This window comes from Seriola lalandi, unplaced genomic scaffold (assembly GCF_002814215.2).
Source record: "Seriola lalandi dorsalis isolate HSWRI2012SDOR001 ecotype SW California unplaced genomic scaffold, Sedor1 jcf7180002054767, whole genome shotgun sequence".
Classification (NCBI taxonomy): Eukaryota; Metazoa; Chordata; class Actinopteri; order Carangiformes; family Carangidae; genus Seriola; species Seriola lalandi.
The window spans coordinates 1,802,390-1,822,091 of record NW_019525320.1 but is presented as its reverse complement, the minus strand read 5'-3'; the positions used below and the strand labels follow the sequence as shown (position 1 = coordinate 1,822,091).

General features: G+C 41.7%; 1 protein-coding gene across 2 annotated transcripts in view; it reads left to right on the top strand.

The window, feature by feature from the left end:
* The window catches only part of camkvl (CaM kinase-like vesicle-associated, like), a 35,993-nt gene that overhangs the window by 5,766 nt on the left and 10,525 nt on the right, over nt 1-19,702 (top strand). The gene's annotated exons all lie outside the window — the stretch shown is intronic.

Here is a 19,702-nt window from a genome sequence, read left to right as displayed (position 1 = left end):
ATTCAAGGCCTTGTAAATACATATGTGGGGAGAAACAATGAATTAGTAATGAGTTATCCTATCCCCATGGCTCTCTAGTGTTAGAGGAAAGAGAGAGAGAGATAGATTTGAAGCGACAGAGAAACAGGGAGGGGATAGAAAGAAAAGATAGATTAGAGGGAAACAGAGTGACAGAAAGAGTACTTCATTAAAGTGGCATTCATTACCAGAGCCTACATATGCTGTCCTCTCTGTCTCTATCTCCTCATCTGTCATTTTTCCATCTCCTCTTCCTCCTCCCTGTCGTATTCCTTTTTCCACTTTTCTTAATGCTTCACCTCTTAGCATCTTTTTCTGTCACCTTGCTCTTTCCTTTTCAGCCTTTCTCTCACTTTCCTCTGTGCCTCTGTTGTCACCTTTCTTTCCACCTTTCCTGATCTGTCTCCCTCATTAGACTGTTGTGAGAATGATTTCAGTGGCCTTTTGTAAGAGAGGAATTAGGAACAGCAAGAGGAGACAGTAAAACCAGACAGGAGTAGTTTTCCCTCCTCCAAATAAACCTTGAGAGGCCAAGCAGCATGCAACATACTCCACCTGGCCCAATTTCACATTATTTGATTCCTGTCACCTGTTAATTGGGGGGTTTCCTCAAGCTGGCCCAGACTGAACAGAGGTAAACACAAAGTGCTTGGCTGTCCAGGATCAGCATTTCTCTGAGATCAGCAAAAACAAAGTGTTGAAACTGGGGTAGAATCTGGGCCAGCGTAGCTAGGACACAGAGCAGAAACTGACACAAAAAAATGCAAACCCCTAAAATACTATACACATAGCTGAGTGTCATCCTGCTTACTATTGTAATGACAAAGACAAAAAAAATAGAAGCACAAAGGAAATTATAACTTAAGTATAATGTCACCAGAGTAACAGTCACTTATTGCTTGCTCATTATATTTGTCATTGGGATTTATCATTCGTTCTTCCTCCACCAGCCTCGGCTACATCACCCCTTACATAACACCCCAAGCTGTTGTAAAGATGGATCCAACATGCCACTGCTTTATCAGTCCTTCAACTGTGGCTCCCCATCCAATCATGACGATGCCTGCCAAAACAACTACCCCTCATCTTCTGGTAGACGTTCCCCTGAATAGCAATATAGCTAAGGCAAGCTAAGGATGACGGCAGCACAGACCTTTTTAATTGAAAACAATTATGGCTGGGACTTTGCACCAGAGGGAAGGGATTGTGTAGAGAGAGACAGATACAGCCAATTAAATATACTGGGAAAATAAGATACGTTTGAAACACTTTCATTGTTCCAGCGAGGGAAGCACTAAGTGTCAAGTGTCTCCACTTTTTCCTCTTTGGTTGAATGCATGGATGGATTCAAGGGATGGCTATATGGTCTTTATTTTTGTGAGGCTGCTTCGAGAAGCTAAGACAGAAATAGGACTCAGGAAGAATTTCTGGGCTGTAGAGAGTTCAGCTGCTGGAACTCGCTGCCCGCTCTGTAGCAAAGACAACCACAGAGAGGAGGAGATAGGAGGGTGGGGGAGAAAAAAGAGGTCAGAACTGATCCGGATTTATTGGCTCAGCTGGTCATAAAGGAGGCTTTATCCTCACACTGCATTATGCAAGCCAAGATCTCTGCTATAGCTACAGGTGAAAGATGACTGCTTTGCAGACGCAGATTGTCTCAGTCTCTCTGTCTCTCAGGATGGATGAGTTTAATTCTGAGGTGGTTTGAAACGAAGGCAGATTTCCTCTCTGAGGTGCATTCTTTACTCTGACTCATGGTATAAAGATAAAGTCTCTCCTCCTCGTCCTCCTCCTCTGATTAAGCCATGTCTACTCCCTCTGGCCTTTACCTGTGCTATATGTCCTCGCTTTCTTCTCCTTGCTCTCTTTCAATCTCTCTCTCTCTGCTCCATTACAGAGCCTCTCCACTGATTGCTTGAATGCATCTTGCCATCTATAAGAGATAAGCAAATAGTGGAAGCTATCAACACCAAAACATATAGTCAGTCTCAAAGTCTTTCACTCATTCCTTCACTCCTTCACTCACTTTAAGCCAGATGCTTGTACATGCTTTTACCTGGTGCAGCATTGGATAGTTTTGTTGGTTTCACTCATTCATAAAGCATAAACTCCTACGTTCACAGCTTCATTAATGACAAATTGTCAGCATCCAACTTCAATAATTTAAATCTCAGAATTTTCCCTTGGACAGTGTTTGCATGGTTTGCGCTCTTATCACAGTAAATATTACCTACATAGTTGTACGCACTAGTAGCTGAGTAATTGAATATATCAGCATGCTTGTTGGATAATCTGCTCACAAAATTCAAAACCCTAAGAAATAGTGGTCTCGATGCTTGCCTTTGTAGAGACATGGTACTGAGAAGTTAGGAGACAAAGTGGCAGTGGGGGTGCAGGATTGTGAGGGGTTGCTAGAGATAAGCACTCCAGTCTACCTCATCATCAAAAAAAAAAAAAAAAAAAGAGCCGGAAAAGCAATAGCGAGAAAAAAAAAATGGCGAGAAAGGCAGCTAAATAGGAGGAAAAGCAAGCGCATGCACTGCCTTTGCTCTGACCTGGTTCCAGTTAATCCGCCTACTTTACACGATGAACATTACCTCCACACTGTATTTATAGAGCCTTTTGGTGCGTGTTTGTGTCTTTAAGCCGGTGTGTATATGAATGTGATTTTTTTTTTATGTGTGGTCATGATTGTAGAGTAAATGCAGTTAGTCCATGTCATACAGGGACACGGGGTCTGAAGTTTGAGTTTAGAAAAGAGGGGACCCATATCTTTGTTTGCAACAAGCCACAATCCTTAAGGCTGATTGTTAGAGCCACTGTGAAAGCACTATATGATCCAGCATCTTTAATAGCCAGTGGATGTCTGCTCCAAGAAAGCTAGACATTGAAATAATTCTCTTGAAACACTGTACAATGTCGCTTATTTACTCTACAATATGTCATTATTGCCAACAAAACATACTGAGCATTAATGAGAGCGAGTGCTCTGGGAAATGCTGGCTTGATTGACAGGTGCCCTGGGCCATGCTTAGACTGACTAGACTGCTCTGTGTGTTGCATTAATGCAATGCAACATCATCCAGCAAACCTCTGTGTTGGCCGGTCACACGCATGCAAAAAAAAAAAGATTTTCTACTGTTTAAGTCAAAATAATTGAAGCGTTGTGCAGTATTTAAATGCATTTATCTGCCGCTTGATCAGATTTCATTGTCTCACCTGTACCTGAGGCAACATGCCTTCACCTATTCAGCCAGTGTTGTTTTAACGCAGGACTGTTAGCAATCTGACACTCGATGTAGCACTTTATCTGTCCAAACTCTGCTCTTAAAAACTTTGTTCAAATTCAGTGGGTTAGTAGGAGAACCATGAATGTGTGAACAAAATTATCTGCCAATCTATCCAATGGTTGCTGAGATATTTCAGTCCAAAACAAAGTGGCTGACCGACTGACCGACATTGCCATCCCTAAAGCTGCTCTGCTAATGTGGCTAAAAAATCAGCTCTTACTTAAATCACAAGGCAAGACATGTTGCTCTTTTCAGTATTTTCTCTCAAACCACATGTAACATAACTATAACTAAGTGTAAATTCAACAAGTCTCTGCGGTCAAAGTCCTGTGTTTCCCTGTGTCTGTGTAGTAGTCAATATAGGGGTGTCACCATTAGTTAATCGTAAAAAACATCGCCATTAAAGTTAGTACAGACAGCGTTAGTACATTAGTCGTATATAAACATGTTTTGTAGGCAATCAGGTTGCCCAGTTTCCAAATTGGGATTATTGTGCTTGAGGACCTGCAAGATGGAAAATCAAATTAAAGCTTTATGGCAGGAAAGACACCAACTCCATTGATGTATCTTTGTCTCCCAGAGGAGACAATTTCCATTTCAGGACCTTAAATTCATCTTATTATTATTTGAGAACCACAGACTGCTTCTCCCTCTGCTAAAATGGTAACCCAGATGAAAATTCTACATAAGCTCACCTCCAGCAAGCTCCACAGGTATACTGGATGCTATAAGGTGTGAGCAGTATACCCACACACTTTTCAAAAATAGAGAGGGCCCTGACAGTCCTACACGAAGCTTCACAGCAGAGACCTCTCTGCTGAAATGGTCTCCAGCCTTATGACTCTTATCCAAAACTTCAATCACTGCTCCTTTCTCCTCCTCTTCTCTGCTCCTCTTCCCTTCTCTTCCTCTCTCTCCAGAGAGAGGATTTTGCTTCTATAAGTCTTCTATCACACTGAATATTTCACAAAAGCTTTTTTTTTCCCTCCTAGCGCACATACACATACTGACTTTCTCACGGAAGTGTTCTCACTTTCATTCCCTCACGCTCTTCACATCTGTCATCTTCCATGCTTTGTCTCCGTCTTTCGTTCTTCCTTTTTCTTGTCATCTTCATCTCAATCTTATTCTCTCCTCTGAATGTTCCTCTTTGTCTGGCACCAGTGTTCATTGCTCTTTCCTCTCCACTTTCCTCTCTCCTCCTCACTTTCTCTCATCTTAAACCAAACCACTTTGCTCCTTCTTCCCTCATTTGTAGCACACAATTACAGTCACCTTTTTACAACCCTCCTTTTATGACTATTCTAGGAATGCATTTGAAATATATAGGCTCTAAAAGGATTTAGTGCCTTGTAATCAATTCACTCTGTTGGGCCTCTCTGCTATCCTCTTGCTTTATTTATTTATAATACAGCATATACTGACAAAACTTTTACCTGCTGTCGAGTAAGTTCAACTACATTGCTGTAAATTAGTTGTGGTTAACTTCTCTGCTCATTAAGGTTGTCCTAAAGGTCCCACGGCTGCTTTTTTAAAGAGACCTATTATGGCCATTTTTAGTGTTAATCATTTCATTCTTGGTGTTGACTAAAATAGATTTACATGCTTTAATGTTCTGAAAAGACATTATTTTTATTTTTCTGGACATTTTATACTTTACTGTATTGACCCTCTGTCTGAAACGCTCTGTTAGAGCTCAGGGCTCTTTAAGACCCCCCTCCTCCCCCTGGAGCCCAGTGTGCTCTGATTGGTCAGTTTACAGCAACTACCATGGCAACTACACGCTTCGCATGTCTTGTGTAAACAAACTGTTGTGACGGCTTCGGTTCTTCCTTGTTGTTTTGAGCAAGAGTCTGATCCTGAACCAGAAGATGATAGACCCGGTCCACCTTCACAACCTGGACTGGAGCAGAAAATGAGCGTACCCACTGTCCCGCAGCCGGAATCACTGCGAGTCAAGATGCTGGACAGTCTGCAAAGACTTCAGACGACAATATTCATAACTTGGAATATTTTCTGAGAAACCCTTTTGATTTTCTAAGTGTGGACACTTCCGGACTAAATGAATAATGGAGGAACAGACAGACGGTGGCAGGTAGGGAGTCTCCACCGCTTCACTTCCTGCTGGTTTACGATGCCGGGAAATCTGAATTAATTCAACTTTAGTGCTCATAGTTACTGAAAAATTACTTTGTGATTAAATTATGGATAATTTATCCGAACTAACGACGTACAGCATGTCAACACCGACAGACATTTAAGAAAATATATCTTTGCTATGCTGCTTCTTGCTAACGTGAGCAGGTCGCTGTAACGCGGCTAACAACACAAATTCACAATAACAATGCAGACTGACACGCCTTGAGCCTGAGCCCCGTGTTTGGCCACATTAAGTGTGAATTACATTAGGTGGGAATTAGAGAAATAACCGTTGTGAAAGTGAAGCGTCTAACTGTGCGTGGTTTCTGAAGCAGTCCTCCTTGAAGTGCAGGTTTACACTATAATGTTTGGAGCAGTGGAGAATTGTGGAAAAATTAAGAAGATTTCTGCAGGAAATTAAGAATCTTTTCGGTATGGCCACTAAACTAAAGAAAAGTCTGTATTATAAGTAGTTATGTGCTGCGCCTTGTGTGTGTGTGTGTGTGTGTGTGGGGGGGGGTGCCAAGCTTGCAGGTGGGCAGCACCAAGAGATGTATTGACGTCAATAGGACCAGGAAGTAATGTCTGGACCCCCGATGATGACCTTTCATACAAAGGTGAAAACTGGGTTTTTACCCTGACAGAGTTTCTTCCTTTGGTATAAACTTTGATCCTTGTGACTCTGTAGACCATTTACATGCACAAAAACCTATATAACACACTTTAAGTAATAGGTCCCCTTTAAACTACTGAAATAGCTTTTATACAGGTTTGGCTGTACAGATCACCACTATGAGAAAATAGTAGCCCACTAAAGTGTATATATTCAGACATGTTCTTCTAGCCTTTCATATTCGTACATTCTTAATGTTAAATGTGCCAGTGCATCAGCAAAGATTGCATGGGAATTTTACTTCTGTATGAATTATTTATGTGGTATGCAGGATAAGTCTGTTTAATAGCCTTAGAGTCTGTGTGTGTGTGTGTGTGTGTGCGTGCGTGCGTGCGTGCGTGCGTGTGTGTGTCCTGTTGATTCAGCCCCTAGAGGTTTAATAATGTGCTTTTAGTCTCAAAAATGAGATTCCTCATTTTATCACCATTGTTAGTCAATGCTTGCTTATACTGCCCGTGTGTTTTGCGATGCCTCTCCTTCCCATTCATCATCTTCATCTGATTGTGATGACATGCGTACAAGTCAGACATGTGATATTTGGAATACAATGCAGATGGAGACATTTGACGTGAAGTCCCATTAGAGGATCTGGTTAATATTTCATACACATCTTGATGCTGCACAGCAGCATACTTCAACCCAAAGCGTACAGGTGCCTGCAGTAGCCTCGGGCCAATTACACAGTGTGTACACTTAATGTACACTTCCTGAATATATAAGACTGAATCAGGACTGTAAGACTCTAATGTAATTTCGTATTTGAGAGTAGACAGAGATGCAGAGTATATTCACCAAGCAGCAAGAATACCTTTATATTTCTCTGAAGTAAAACTATAGTGCAATACCTACTGAATCTCCACATTTTGTCAAAGTGTGTATTAACATTGACAAATTATGTGAGCACTTCCTGCAAATGGATTTTTAACATGGTCAGATGTACGGATCCAAACTTTGCTAAATTATTTATTATGGTAAGTGGAGCAATAAACAAAGAGAACCAGTGTGTAGCGGTTGAAACAAACCACTGTATACAGTATATACAGGGTTGACAAATATAGCTACTAAACTGAATAGAGACTAAGATGACGCACTCTTGTTGCAGTGGGGATTTATAGTGATTACTTCAAAGTTAAAGTCCTTTTAACTTGTGTTTACATTGTTGTGTCCACCCTCTCAGTGTCAAAATGAAAGTCAAGAAGATGTCTGCAGGGGAATCAGAGCATTCTGATGTCTCTTCAGTGTGAGGTCCGCTCACATCACTGGGGGTGATTACGTGTGTATGTTGTTGACATGCACAAACTGGATCTGGACTGGATAGAGGGTTGTAGGGCAGAAGGTGGTGGGATAACAGCCATTATTCCATCACCCTCCTCTTCCTCACTGCTGCTTCTCTCTCTCGTCTGTCTTTACCATCTTTTTGTCCATTATCGTAACCTTCCCCCTCTCTGTCTCTCCCACTCTAACTTTCCCATGAGACCACATGACCTCATTTTCATCGTAAGACTTGTGCTTGAGCAGACTTGTTCTCTCATCACACACACGCACACATGCAGACTTGTCGTACAATTTGTAACAGTAAAGGTGCGTATTATGGATATCTCTTATAATGTCTCTTAAACTCTCTCTGCTTGACATCCTAAAGTGCATTTACAGTAATCCAATATAGCTTCCACTATCAGTAAGTCTATATGGATGTGTGTATGATGGTACAGCTGTGTCTCTTTTTTTTTTTTTTTTTTAGACCAGAAGTGTGCGTGCGTGCGTGCGTGCGTGCGTGCATGCGTGCATGCGTTTGTGTGTGTGAGGCAGAAGCCTTCAGGGTTCATATGACTGCAGATGTGACACGGTAGAGCAGAAAGAACCACCTCTCACAAATTGACAGTGTAAAACCTCACATAGCAGTGCTATGTGAGGTTTTAGACCCCTGAAACTCCAAGGCACCTCATGGAAAGATTAGTTAATGAGCAGCCAAATTATGCTGAAAGAAAGGGAAAGAAAAAAAGTATCAGAAATGTGTTCAGGGTTAAAATACGCCCAAACTTTAAAAATTCAATTATCAATCAGCCTTGGTTTCAAACTCAATCTGTAGAGAATGAAAATTGTGTATATGGGTTTCAAGAGGTGAACTGGTGATTGTTTTCAAGGATTTAATGAGAACATATAATGCAGAATATACTGCATGATATTCTATTTTACCATTTATTCAGACGGGTCAGTTGAAAACTAATGGAAATGAAGTTTATTCTGACAAAATGATTGCTGGAATGAAATTAAGCTAACAGGCATTTGCTGTGCAACAGGTACTGATGGAAAACTCAGCACCAAAGCATCTGATGATCTGTTTTGTTTTTAGTTTTCTTGTGTTGTAGTCAATAGAGCAGTTCAGGCTCACAACATCACATCTTCTACATCCCCCGCTGTGGTTTTTTTTATTGATGGAGGTTTGCCTCGGTATGGTCATTAAGAATCTCTGCAAACTTGTGTGAGAGAGATGGTGTTGAAGGACAACACAGGAATAGACACAAATACAGTAGAACTCCTGCACACTGTCAGGACTCTGGTACATTTATTTAGAGCTAGAGTATGTTTCGGTCAGATGACGTTCATTCATCTGGCACGTCAGTCAGCAAAGGCGAAATCTTTGTGAGGAGGAAGTGAAGGAACAGAGGGAGAGTGGGGAGATGGTGGAGATTTCTCTGCTGTCAAATCACCGGGGAGAAACGGTGTTGTAGAGGGTTGTATGACAGGGAGTCAGGGACTGTGAAAGCTTGGCTTTGTGTGTTAGATTTTGTGTCTCTCTGTCTTTTATTTTGTTTACGTGTGCATATGTGTGCGTGTGCGTGCATGCAAACCGAAGTGTGGTTTGAGCCTCTCAATTGAAGTCTGGGTTTTTGGAGAGGCACTCTGCGCGGCGTGTCTAAAGGCCATGTTTGGCCACAAAAGGAATGAATTAATGCAGTCGTGATCAATGGATTTACACATGCACGCATTTACATGAGCATGGGCACACACACACACACACACACACACACACACACACGTATGCCAGAGAAGAAGGTTTTACAGTTTAATTTATTCCCCAGAGAGGGCAAATCTAACAATGAGGCCAGTGGCTAACATGTATGTGTGCATTCGTATTTGTGTCAGTGTAGGTGGATCGTGGGTAGGTGCATTAGTGGGTCTGTATGTGTTTGACAGAGTGAACAGAAGTGTGTGTGTGTGTGTGTGTGTGTGTGTGTGTGTGTGTGTGTGTTTGTGTGTGTGTGTGTGTGTGTGAGAGCTAGAAAGCGTTCCCACCACTTGAGTATATCTAGATCATCCAAAAGTGGATAAGTGTAAGCAAAAGTGACCAAAACCCCTAACACACACACAAATGTGCCCGTGCGCACACACACACACGCACACACACACACACACACTGAGGCAAATTAAGTTGGTAGGTAAAAGTAGCATCCGCTCATGGCCCTGAAGGGAGTTGCATTTTTAGTCATTGATACAGTGTGCGTTTCCCTCGTATGTGTGAGTGCGTTTGTGAACAATTCAACCCTGTGCTGCACATTTCTCTGGAGGACAGCACTTGACAGTGAATGTTGTTTCTCTCCACTGACCTTCCCAGTCACAAACACACACATGTACAGTATGATACACACACACACACACACACACACACACACACACACACATAAACACACACACATACACATACTGAAAGGTAGGCAAAGCCATCAGCTTTCCACATTTCTTCCTCTGAGTATTACACCATCCTCTGAATGTTTTATAATGATCTCAAACTTCTGAAACCACAGCGACGTTTCCTCCATCTCTCCATCCTTTTGTCTAATCCCCCATGTCTGCTGAAAGCGTTTATGTTGCATTCTGTGAGGTGTGCGTGTGTCGGAGCTGACAGGAGCCATTTAATTCAGTGGTTTTATGTTCGACACGTGAGCCATGTGCGACTATAGGTCTGCTTGGCATGGCAATTTTTTCTGCACCACAAACTTTTTGCATGAAGTCTGTTTTTCCCAACCTGCATGCTCGAATGAAGTGCGAAATATAGTTTTGTTCTTTACTTTACAATAGAGAGATGTAAGGCTGAGCAGCTTTACTTGTGCTTAAATGCGATTAATGGTAATTCCTGGGTTATTTATTTGCACAGTTGTCTTACACCAAAAACAGAAACGGATGTACTGATTGACTTACAAGTGAAAACTGGAGGCAACAACGAGGTGGGTCTTCACATTGCTTTTAAGCAGCCTTACTGTTCGTGGTTATGTTAATGTAAGGTCGACAAGTTGACAATTACTGTACACAAAAGCATTTTCAAAAAGCTCTTTTTCTCCATGCTCATTATAGCACAAGGCTGGCAATTTCAAATCAACAAAACCCCCACGGGAGAGCATTTTTGAAAATCCCAATTTCCAGGAATAGACAACGCCAGCTTAGCGGAGATAGAAGGACAAAATCAAGAGAATATTCTGTGTTTTCAATTTAATCCACGCTATTGTGAACATAGTCGAAAAGACAAATAAAGAACTGGCTGCTGCAGGAAACAGCACACAGGGTAATGCTGCTCCTGTTAGACGTAGACACTCACATCATTTAACATATCACCAGACATAGACAGTAGTGCTATTATACACTTGAGGTTACACAAGCTTACAAACAATGACACGTATTGATTAATTTCACTAAATTTGCTGTTGTACATTGGCAGTATTTACTGTATGTCCTTGTTCCAGACAGAGGCACAATTCCCTGAAAGCACAGTTTTGTAACATTTGCACAGTATCATTTTACAGGATACTCCACCCTTGAACCACATGTGTGACCAAACATTACACCCTTCATTGAAATGCAATCCTGTTCAACAAAATCACAAACTATGGCCTCAAATATTAGTTAAATCAATACCTCTCTCAAGAGAAAAATGCAGTTGAGATTTCACAAATATGGGATTTGTGGCTGGGCTATGGTATTGGATGACATCTGTTCCATTAACATACTGTTTGTTGAGGGTACATAGTTTTTTTTATAATTAGTAGCCTAAATCAGATCCATGCTGTACTGCCACAGATCAAAGTAAACAGCTGATCAATCATGATGACAAGCATGATCTAAATGTAATCAAAAGTGCTAGTTCCACTAACCAAAACTCTGAGCAAAGCACTGGAACCTGCCGCCGTCTCAAGATGATTGGCTGATTTTTAGCCAACTGGCTGCTGGATCAACAAACTAGCAGTCAGTGCAGTTGGCCCGCCACTTTAGTCCAGACTGAAATATCTCTATAGCTATGGATTGCCATCAAAGGTTCCACAGACATTCATGTTCCTTTGAGAATGAATCGTACTGACTTTGCTTTTAGTACCACATATCAACATCTACAAGATGGAAAAAATCATGGTCCTCATTTATGGTTCTAACGTCATTTGGACTTTGTAGTCCCCTGATTTTTCCTGGTGAAATGTCTCGACAGATAGAGACAGCTAGGGAATGGAGCGCCATAAAATTTGCTAATTAGCGGATTAGCAAATGTTAGCATTCTAATAATCTAAGATGGTGAACATGATGAACATTACTTGAAAATGTCAGCGTGATAATATTGTTATTGTGAGCATGTAAACATGTTGGAATTTACCTCAAAGCACAGCCTTGGCTAAGTACAGCCTCACAGAGAAGGTAGCAGGTTCAACACAAGACAACAGTAAAGTCTGTTATTTCTGTTTTCAGGTCATGTAAAAGATATTTTTAATGTCACCAGTATTTCCAACCATCGGTATAAAACAGCCTTACATTATAATGTGAACAATTTCCAAACTTTTAAACAATTTTTGTATGCGAGTCATGCCCTTTTTATTTTTAATAAAAATAGCTACAGGCAGTTACCTCCAGTCTCCAGTTCGCCCATCTGAACTCTGATCCTCATGTTGAGGATAAACCATTACAGCAAAAGTAAACGGGAGGGTGTAGGGAGGGGGTAGAGCTCTTTGAAAACAGATTGCTTTCACTGCACAGGATAGAAAGTGTAAGTGACAAGACAATGCAACATTAAAAAAAAAAACACATGGTGGAGTGATTGAAAGGAGACGGATCAGGCTCATGCTTTTGTTCGTTTACAGTTATGGTCTCTTATGAAAGAAAAATGTGTAAATGCACATGATCCTTGACTCACTTCCCTCTCACCCTGCCTCTCTCTAGCCTGCTATCCTTTGGTGCTCTGATTTTCTATTTTGATTTTACATCCGACTTGGAGAGGAGGTGTTCGCTCCTGTCTCAGTCTGTGATTTTGCACGCCTGAGTATGTATCCAGCTCATCCTCACAGTCTCAGATTTAGTCTAAAAGTTATTTCCATGCGCGCACACACTCACAAAAAGCACACACTATCCATCATTCAGTCTGTGTATTCTATACATGCAGTGTGTGTGTGTTTGTGTGTGTGTGTGTGTGTGTGTGTGTGTGTGTGTGTGTGTGTGTGTGTGTGTGTGCGCCTGGAGGTCTTGCCTCAGGCTATTCTGGTGTCGAAAAGGCTAAGCCAACCAGATATTGCATCATTCTACATAGGCAACAGACACACACACACACACACACACACATACTCAGATTCTCTGTCAAAAAAAAGTGGCCCTTCTCCCTGAGGACGCACTTACTGTGCAAGGCCTGCAAAGATCCACTGAGGGGACAGAGACAGAGGATGGACAGAGTTGTGTAAGGTTTAGAAATGGATGAATCCTATCATTCAGAAAGCAGTAGTGCATATTCATGTGTTTGTGTGTGTGTGTGTGTGTGTGTGTGTGTGTGTGTGTGTGTGTGTGTGTAACTACAGGAATTTAGTGGATTTTTTATGTGTCTGCATTTGGAAATGGGTTTCTCTCTCTGGGCAGATGTGATGAATTTTCATTAGAGCGTTTCCTTATTAAGCCTGTTTCTGGCCTTGTGTATGCCTTGCAGTCACACACACACACACACGCACACACACAAACACACACACACACACACTCTCACTGTCTCTTTCCCTTCCACACACACACACACATACACACACAGACCTTAGATGAGAGCTGCTCTGTGAGCAATAAGGGAATTAGTGTTTATAACAAGCTTGAAGAAAACCCCATACTGGGAACTCGGGTATCAATGCAGCACACATACTGTACACTACCTATTATATCATATGGTATCCACATATGCGTAACTCTTCATACTGTAAGATTTGTATGTGAGTGTCCGTATTTAGAGTGATAATCCATTCACCCTCTTTCTCTTCCTCTTGTACCCTGTAGTACACTTCATTTTAACAAGCCCAGTAATACTGATAATTAGCCCTTCATGTGCTTCTCCTCTCCATTGCCCTCAGTTCTTCTCTCCTGTGTACTCTGTCATGTCCTCACAAGTCTTATATTTGTCCCACTTTCACATCATTGCATCCTTGATAAGGCCTGGGACCAACCTCAGGCTGCTGTGTGCTTTGCTCAATATCGAACGCTCGCTCATCAACCCAGGCAATGAGCTCGGTAGGAATAAGTGGACTAATTCCTACTTAACGCCATTATATTCTTACTGGAAATAAGTTTTTCAGGCCAAAATGATATTAATGAAAGTGCTTTCAGCTGTGTCTAGAATATTCATTGTGTTATTATTTTCTAATTACACCTGGTGCAATGCTTACGTAAGGCTGTGAATCTATTTAAACTTCTTCTGAAGAAGTTTGAACCCCAAGCTCTACAGATGCTGTGTTAAAAGTCAATCCTGACAATGTTTTTTTTCTTTTCTGTGTTTTAAGTCAAGTCTTGACTGATCAATAAGTAACAGGCTGCAACTGTCATGTCTTGTTACACACAGATGAAGACACACACATTGATTTGCACAGAAGAAACACGCAAATGATGATCAAGGTGAGCGCAAATATGGGGCAATCATTGCTAATCTTATTAAAGGAGGGAAACCTGATGATAATGGTGCGCTTAATTACCCCTATGAGGGTTTTTGGGACATAGCAGATTTCCTTCCATTATACTGTGCGTGTGCACATACCAAGATTCTAGTGCAGGAATGGCAAACGTGTTTCACACTCTTCCTCCCTCTATTACCATTAGTGTAACAGTGGGGGTTGCAACATCAGTCGTAACCCCTGATGTTTTTCCTCCCCTATACATCGCCATGATTAAACCTTTTTGGACAAGAGTTCTGCTAAACGGGGATGGATGAGGGCAAACAATGAACAGCGAAAGAGACACAGGGGAAAGAGAAATTGGCTTTTCAGAGAAATGATCCCACTGTCAGGTTGAAGGAATAAATACGTTACTCTTGTGGAGTCACACACCTGAGTCCATGCTGACATGGTACAGGCGGAGTGACATGTCACACACTAATGAGGGACAGATATGTTCGATGTACTTCTCTGTCACGTAAGAACAGTTTTATAGTGAAGTGCACTGAATGATGTATAATGTTGTATAATGCATGTGCTTCAGTGTGGATGTACTGTATGTGCACACTCCTTGTGAAGGCTGTAAAAGTGTGTGTGTGTGTGTGTGTGTGTGTGTGTGTGTGTATCTCAGGTGGTTAGTGCTCACATGGAGTCTGGCATAGCGAGGCCTGTCATCTCTTGTTCACACAGGCAGAAGTAACCCGAGGTCAGCCACAGACCCTCTGCTGCTCTCACTCTTCTCCCGAGGCGAGCATCGACACACTTATTAATATATTTTACAAACACACACACGTCACACACATCTCGCGGTTGTTTATCTTATCATACCACAGATCTAGTGTCTCCTCTTAACAAAGCAAAGCCGATGCGGCATCACTTTATCACATTGTGCAGATATCAGGATTTGTATCTGTGGTGATGCTGATAATGGCGGTGTTGTTGATTCACAACCGTCGCTGCGCTGCATCTGTTTGACAGTGACAGAGGCATAGTAACACACCTGACCACTTGACTGACAACATAGGAGAAATCTGCAGCGGCAGCTTCGTGCAGCAGTTGGTGAAATATTTACATAACATACATTCACACTCTTTGTTTTTCTGTAATGGAGGCACATCAAAAGCCAAGCTAGTACCGGCAGATTGTCACACAGAACATAGCCCTACTGTAATAGACTGCTTTTCTTTAATGTGTCATTGTGTTTTTCATCTAACAATGAGCTTCAAATGAGGAAGATTTTCTTTCCTTTTTTTTTTCCCTGAGTTGGACTGAGCATGATGGGCTTAATAGGCAAGGATGGCTAAAGAGATGAGTGCCAGTAAATAGCAGATTTTCTTAGAATAACCTTGACGCCAAGAACCTCTGAAACACTTCCCCTCTGAGCTGATAAAAGGATCTTCTATTCCACACGATTCATTTTTGAGCCTTGCTGCAGACTGAACACAACACTTGTGAACAAGCACACAGACACATTCAGACACAGCAGAGACATGTGCAAGCAATTTGATTTAAGATAAAGTGTGATGTCTCGGATAGCTTGGTGTACCTTCACACCTGAGTCGGTGTGTGCCGGTGTGTGCTAATGGGTGTGTATTTCAAAGGGATAAGCAACATGTACAACAAGCCAGACAGTTGTCAATAATTCTTTCATGTTATATTGCATGACAGAATTCCTCCATCCTTATTCAAATGGTTGTTTAGTGGTTTTTATTCAAGTCACTTAAGTCGTGTCTGTCTGGTGCATTTTTGACAGTCAATAGCATCATAAGCAGATTTCGATTTTGGAGCATCCAGGCCTGTTACTTAATGTGATCATGCGAGCATGATCAGATGAGGGACAAGTGTAATAGCCTACAAAGGTACCTGCACACTCTGCATGACTTTTGCAAAGATTGAATTTAATCATCCCCGTGCTCCCTTTAAGCTCAATGGAATGACAAACAAACAGCTCATTTTACATCTGTAAGCCGTGCTCTAGCCGCATAACCCTCCTCACATACAGTACCTCCCCAAAATGATCCCAGATTAAACGGAGTGACATAAACATGGCCTCTGCTTGATCTCTTTTTTTGAATCAGACATGCATAATGTCTATACTTTTTCAAATATATCATTAATGTCTCCCCCTGTGTTAAACAGTATGGTGAGAGCCCCTATTGACCTCCCTCCAAATGTAATGATGCATCTCTATTGGTTCATCTGGAAACAGAAAATACGACTAAACACTAAAAATGGCACATTTACTCTTTAGAGACACTCTATAATATATATATATATATATATATATATATATATATATATATATATATATTCACATGACAGTTTCACAGCAAAACGACAAAGTGAAACAACTGAACAAACGTGGCACCGGATGCTCTGTCATCTTTGCACGGCATGAACATGTTGAAAGGTGTAGATTGTCGCTGTAAAATACTGATGAAAAGCAGGGATGAAATGCACGACTGCAGAAATGTTTAAACTGTTTAAGAAAACTGCACCCGGTTTCATTGATTTCGAAGCGGCACCTGCTGCTGAGAGATGAGTGGTGGTGTCATGGAGGATGGCTGAAATGTTGCATCGTACTTCAATGCTTCATTTTATCTCTGATGCTGTGCTACCTGCGCCAATCGAGCTAGGACTTTTCTTACTTTGGGGACAGCCCTTCATACACTCATAAACATGAGTCACTGAGCACATTATCACACACTGCCTGTTAACAGGCACACATATGCACCCACACACACACACACACATACACACACTCACCTGTGCAAACATTCACACGCCCGTAGTTGTGAAGCTGTGAGGTTGAGAGGCACTCTCAATCTGCCTCTGCAGTTCTGTGTTTTACACTTTGTTCTGTTCCCATGTACACTATTTTCTCTATCCACCTTTTCACTTAGTCACAGTGTACCTTTCTCCTTGCCTTTCTCTTTCTGACCTTATCTTCCATCTTACCCACTCCTCCCTTCTCATCTCCTTTCTTCTCATATCCTCCCATATCTCCACCTACTCTCCGTCAACTTTAAGGTTCGTACTGACTCAGTATTCTGCAGGTGCGGTGTTTTTACGGCATTTGGGTCTTTAGCCTGAGAGGCTGGTGGCAGAAAGAGAAAGAGAGAGAGAGAGAGAGAGAGAGAGAGAGAGAGAGAGAAAGGATAAACAGAAAGACCATAAAGTAATTTGTGCCAAGAAACCACCTGTCTTCCCACTAAAAAAAACAGGTGGCAACTATTTTTTAAGAAGCCAGGAACCTTTCAAGCCTTCAGGGATTTGATATTTTACAACAAAAAGAGAAGTGCATCCCTTTAACGTTCAGCTTCAGTTAAACCCATACTTACTGTAGAGAGAAGCAAAAAGGCTGATGGCAGTGTAAAGCCTGAAAGATACATTCTCTGATTATGTAATAGTGCCCAGTATAGCTCCAGTAAATCCCCAACATTGTTCCCAGGTCACTGCTGATGTTTTGAAAATCTGCTGCAGATTGATTGAAGATTTGAGACGTTATGGTTTTAGAGCAGGCAAAGACCAAAAACTGCACTCAAAAGTTCATACCTCAAAAAGTTATTGACCTGATCCTTATTACGACATTTGCTGCTTGTTAGTAGTTGCTACTGTATTTCACTGGGGGTACATTTTGTTCCCACAAGAGGGATGTGCTCCATTCACATCAGGCCAGCCATCACCTTCACTGTCCCGGACCTCGTCATGGGAATATTGTTGTGTTTACATAATCTTCTGGCAAAACTAGGCCTTTTCAATCCAGCACTAAATTCCCCCTCGGTCTCACTGTGGCATTACACTCACACAAGGATGCACATATGGACACACGTGTACACACACACAAACATGCACCCGTCTGCTCAAACTCATATCTGCACATGTGACATATCCGCATCAACCTTTGCACTCGCTCAGACACACACACACTCGCACACGTATGCACATACACACGCAGTGTATCCCAGCTCTTTGGATTAGGGGTACAGATTAAAGATTAGGGCCAGCACTGGGATTACACAGTACTCTCCAGCCCCACCTCCAACATAGATCAGAATCACCTCTGGCCCTATCATCTACAGTGGTGATGCTACACACTCTCTCACACACAGAGAGAGAGAGAGAGAGAGAGAGAGGATTTTACATCGCTGATATTCATTCCTTAATCCTAAATTAGCACCAGCAGAATGTCATTAACTCTAAGGATTTCTATTGTCTTTCTCTTCTAAGTCCTCATATCATATTTTCTCTTTTTTTAAGTCCTTTCTTTCTCCATCTCTCTCCCTCACTTAGACACAGAACACAACCCTGAAGTCATCTCCACACCATCACTACCTGCCTCTAGAATCACTCACATTAATCAAAGGTCCCTATGAAATGCCTCATTCCCCCTTATCGCATTTTTTCCTGCCGTATTCACTTCCACGGACTTGTCTTGTCTTGTCCCGAGCCCGACAGGGACACAAGATAAACTGTAGGTCGAAATCCCCACCAAGGGAAAGTCAAGAGAAATAATAGAAATGAATTATCCCACAGGAATGGGTTAGGTCGGGTGTTTAGGAGGAGGAGAAGGACCTTGAGGATGGATGGCTGAAGCTTCCAGGGAATCTGTCTCCTACAGTAGATGGAGTTTTTAAATGATGTGGGTGAAGATTGCCTGAGGTCTGTGGTGAGATGGTATATCGATTGCTGATTCACTATCTAGATCCTTGATTTTCTACCTGGGCGTTTTGGACCTTCTGTAGGGTCACATGCTATTTTAGGGTGGACAAGATAGGAAGAATCTGATGGTGAAACATATATTTATATACTACCTGTCAAAAGTTTGGGAACACCTCCATTTTTCCAGGTTGTTTTTTGAATTTACCTAAATTAACGTCTCAGTGACTCGGAAACCGAAGCGCAGATTTTAAAAAACAAAGTACCATGCTATCTTCTTGTTGAACTGAATTTAATCTAAATGTTCGACTCATCCAGCAGCCGAACACGCCCCCTGACGTTCTTACGTTCGTCCTGACACAGTTGCAGAAGTTCCCACAAATGTGTTGCACTTGTACTTTGCTTTGTTTTCACCTTCTGTCCAGTTCATACCAAACCAGCTCCATGGGGTTTAAGTCTGGAGACTGTGCTGCTCCTCCATCACGTGAAGCCACCGTCTTCTTCTCCTCTTCTAATGTTTTGGTTCATTATCTTGACCAAAGAACCCCTGACCAACCCGGTCTGTCCCCCTTTGTTACTTAGCTTTTTCCCACCATTCTGAATCCAGTAAAAGTCCTACTTCCTGCTGTAAAGTATTGTCCTAATAATGTATTGGAAGGTGTAGTAACACAGTGTGTTCCAACACTGCCATTGTACAGACAGAGGGTTTGAAAAGTTGGGCACCAGTAGGAATTGTTTGCATTAATTTTCAAGGCTTCACTGATTTATTAGAAAAATGTATGTTTTCTATTAAATCTACATGATTATTTTCTGTGACCTAAACTTGTTTTTTGTTTTTTTTTTACCTTGTGCAGTTTACTGATTAATTACCTTTGTGCCATTTAAGATTGTTTTCTGGACTTGAACTGTTGCTATGTCAGGTGTTTTTGAACTTTTGACTGACGTCATCATTAGGGTGGGTGTTTTTTTTTTTCTTGTGAAGTGAGGGGTGGGCGGGC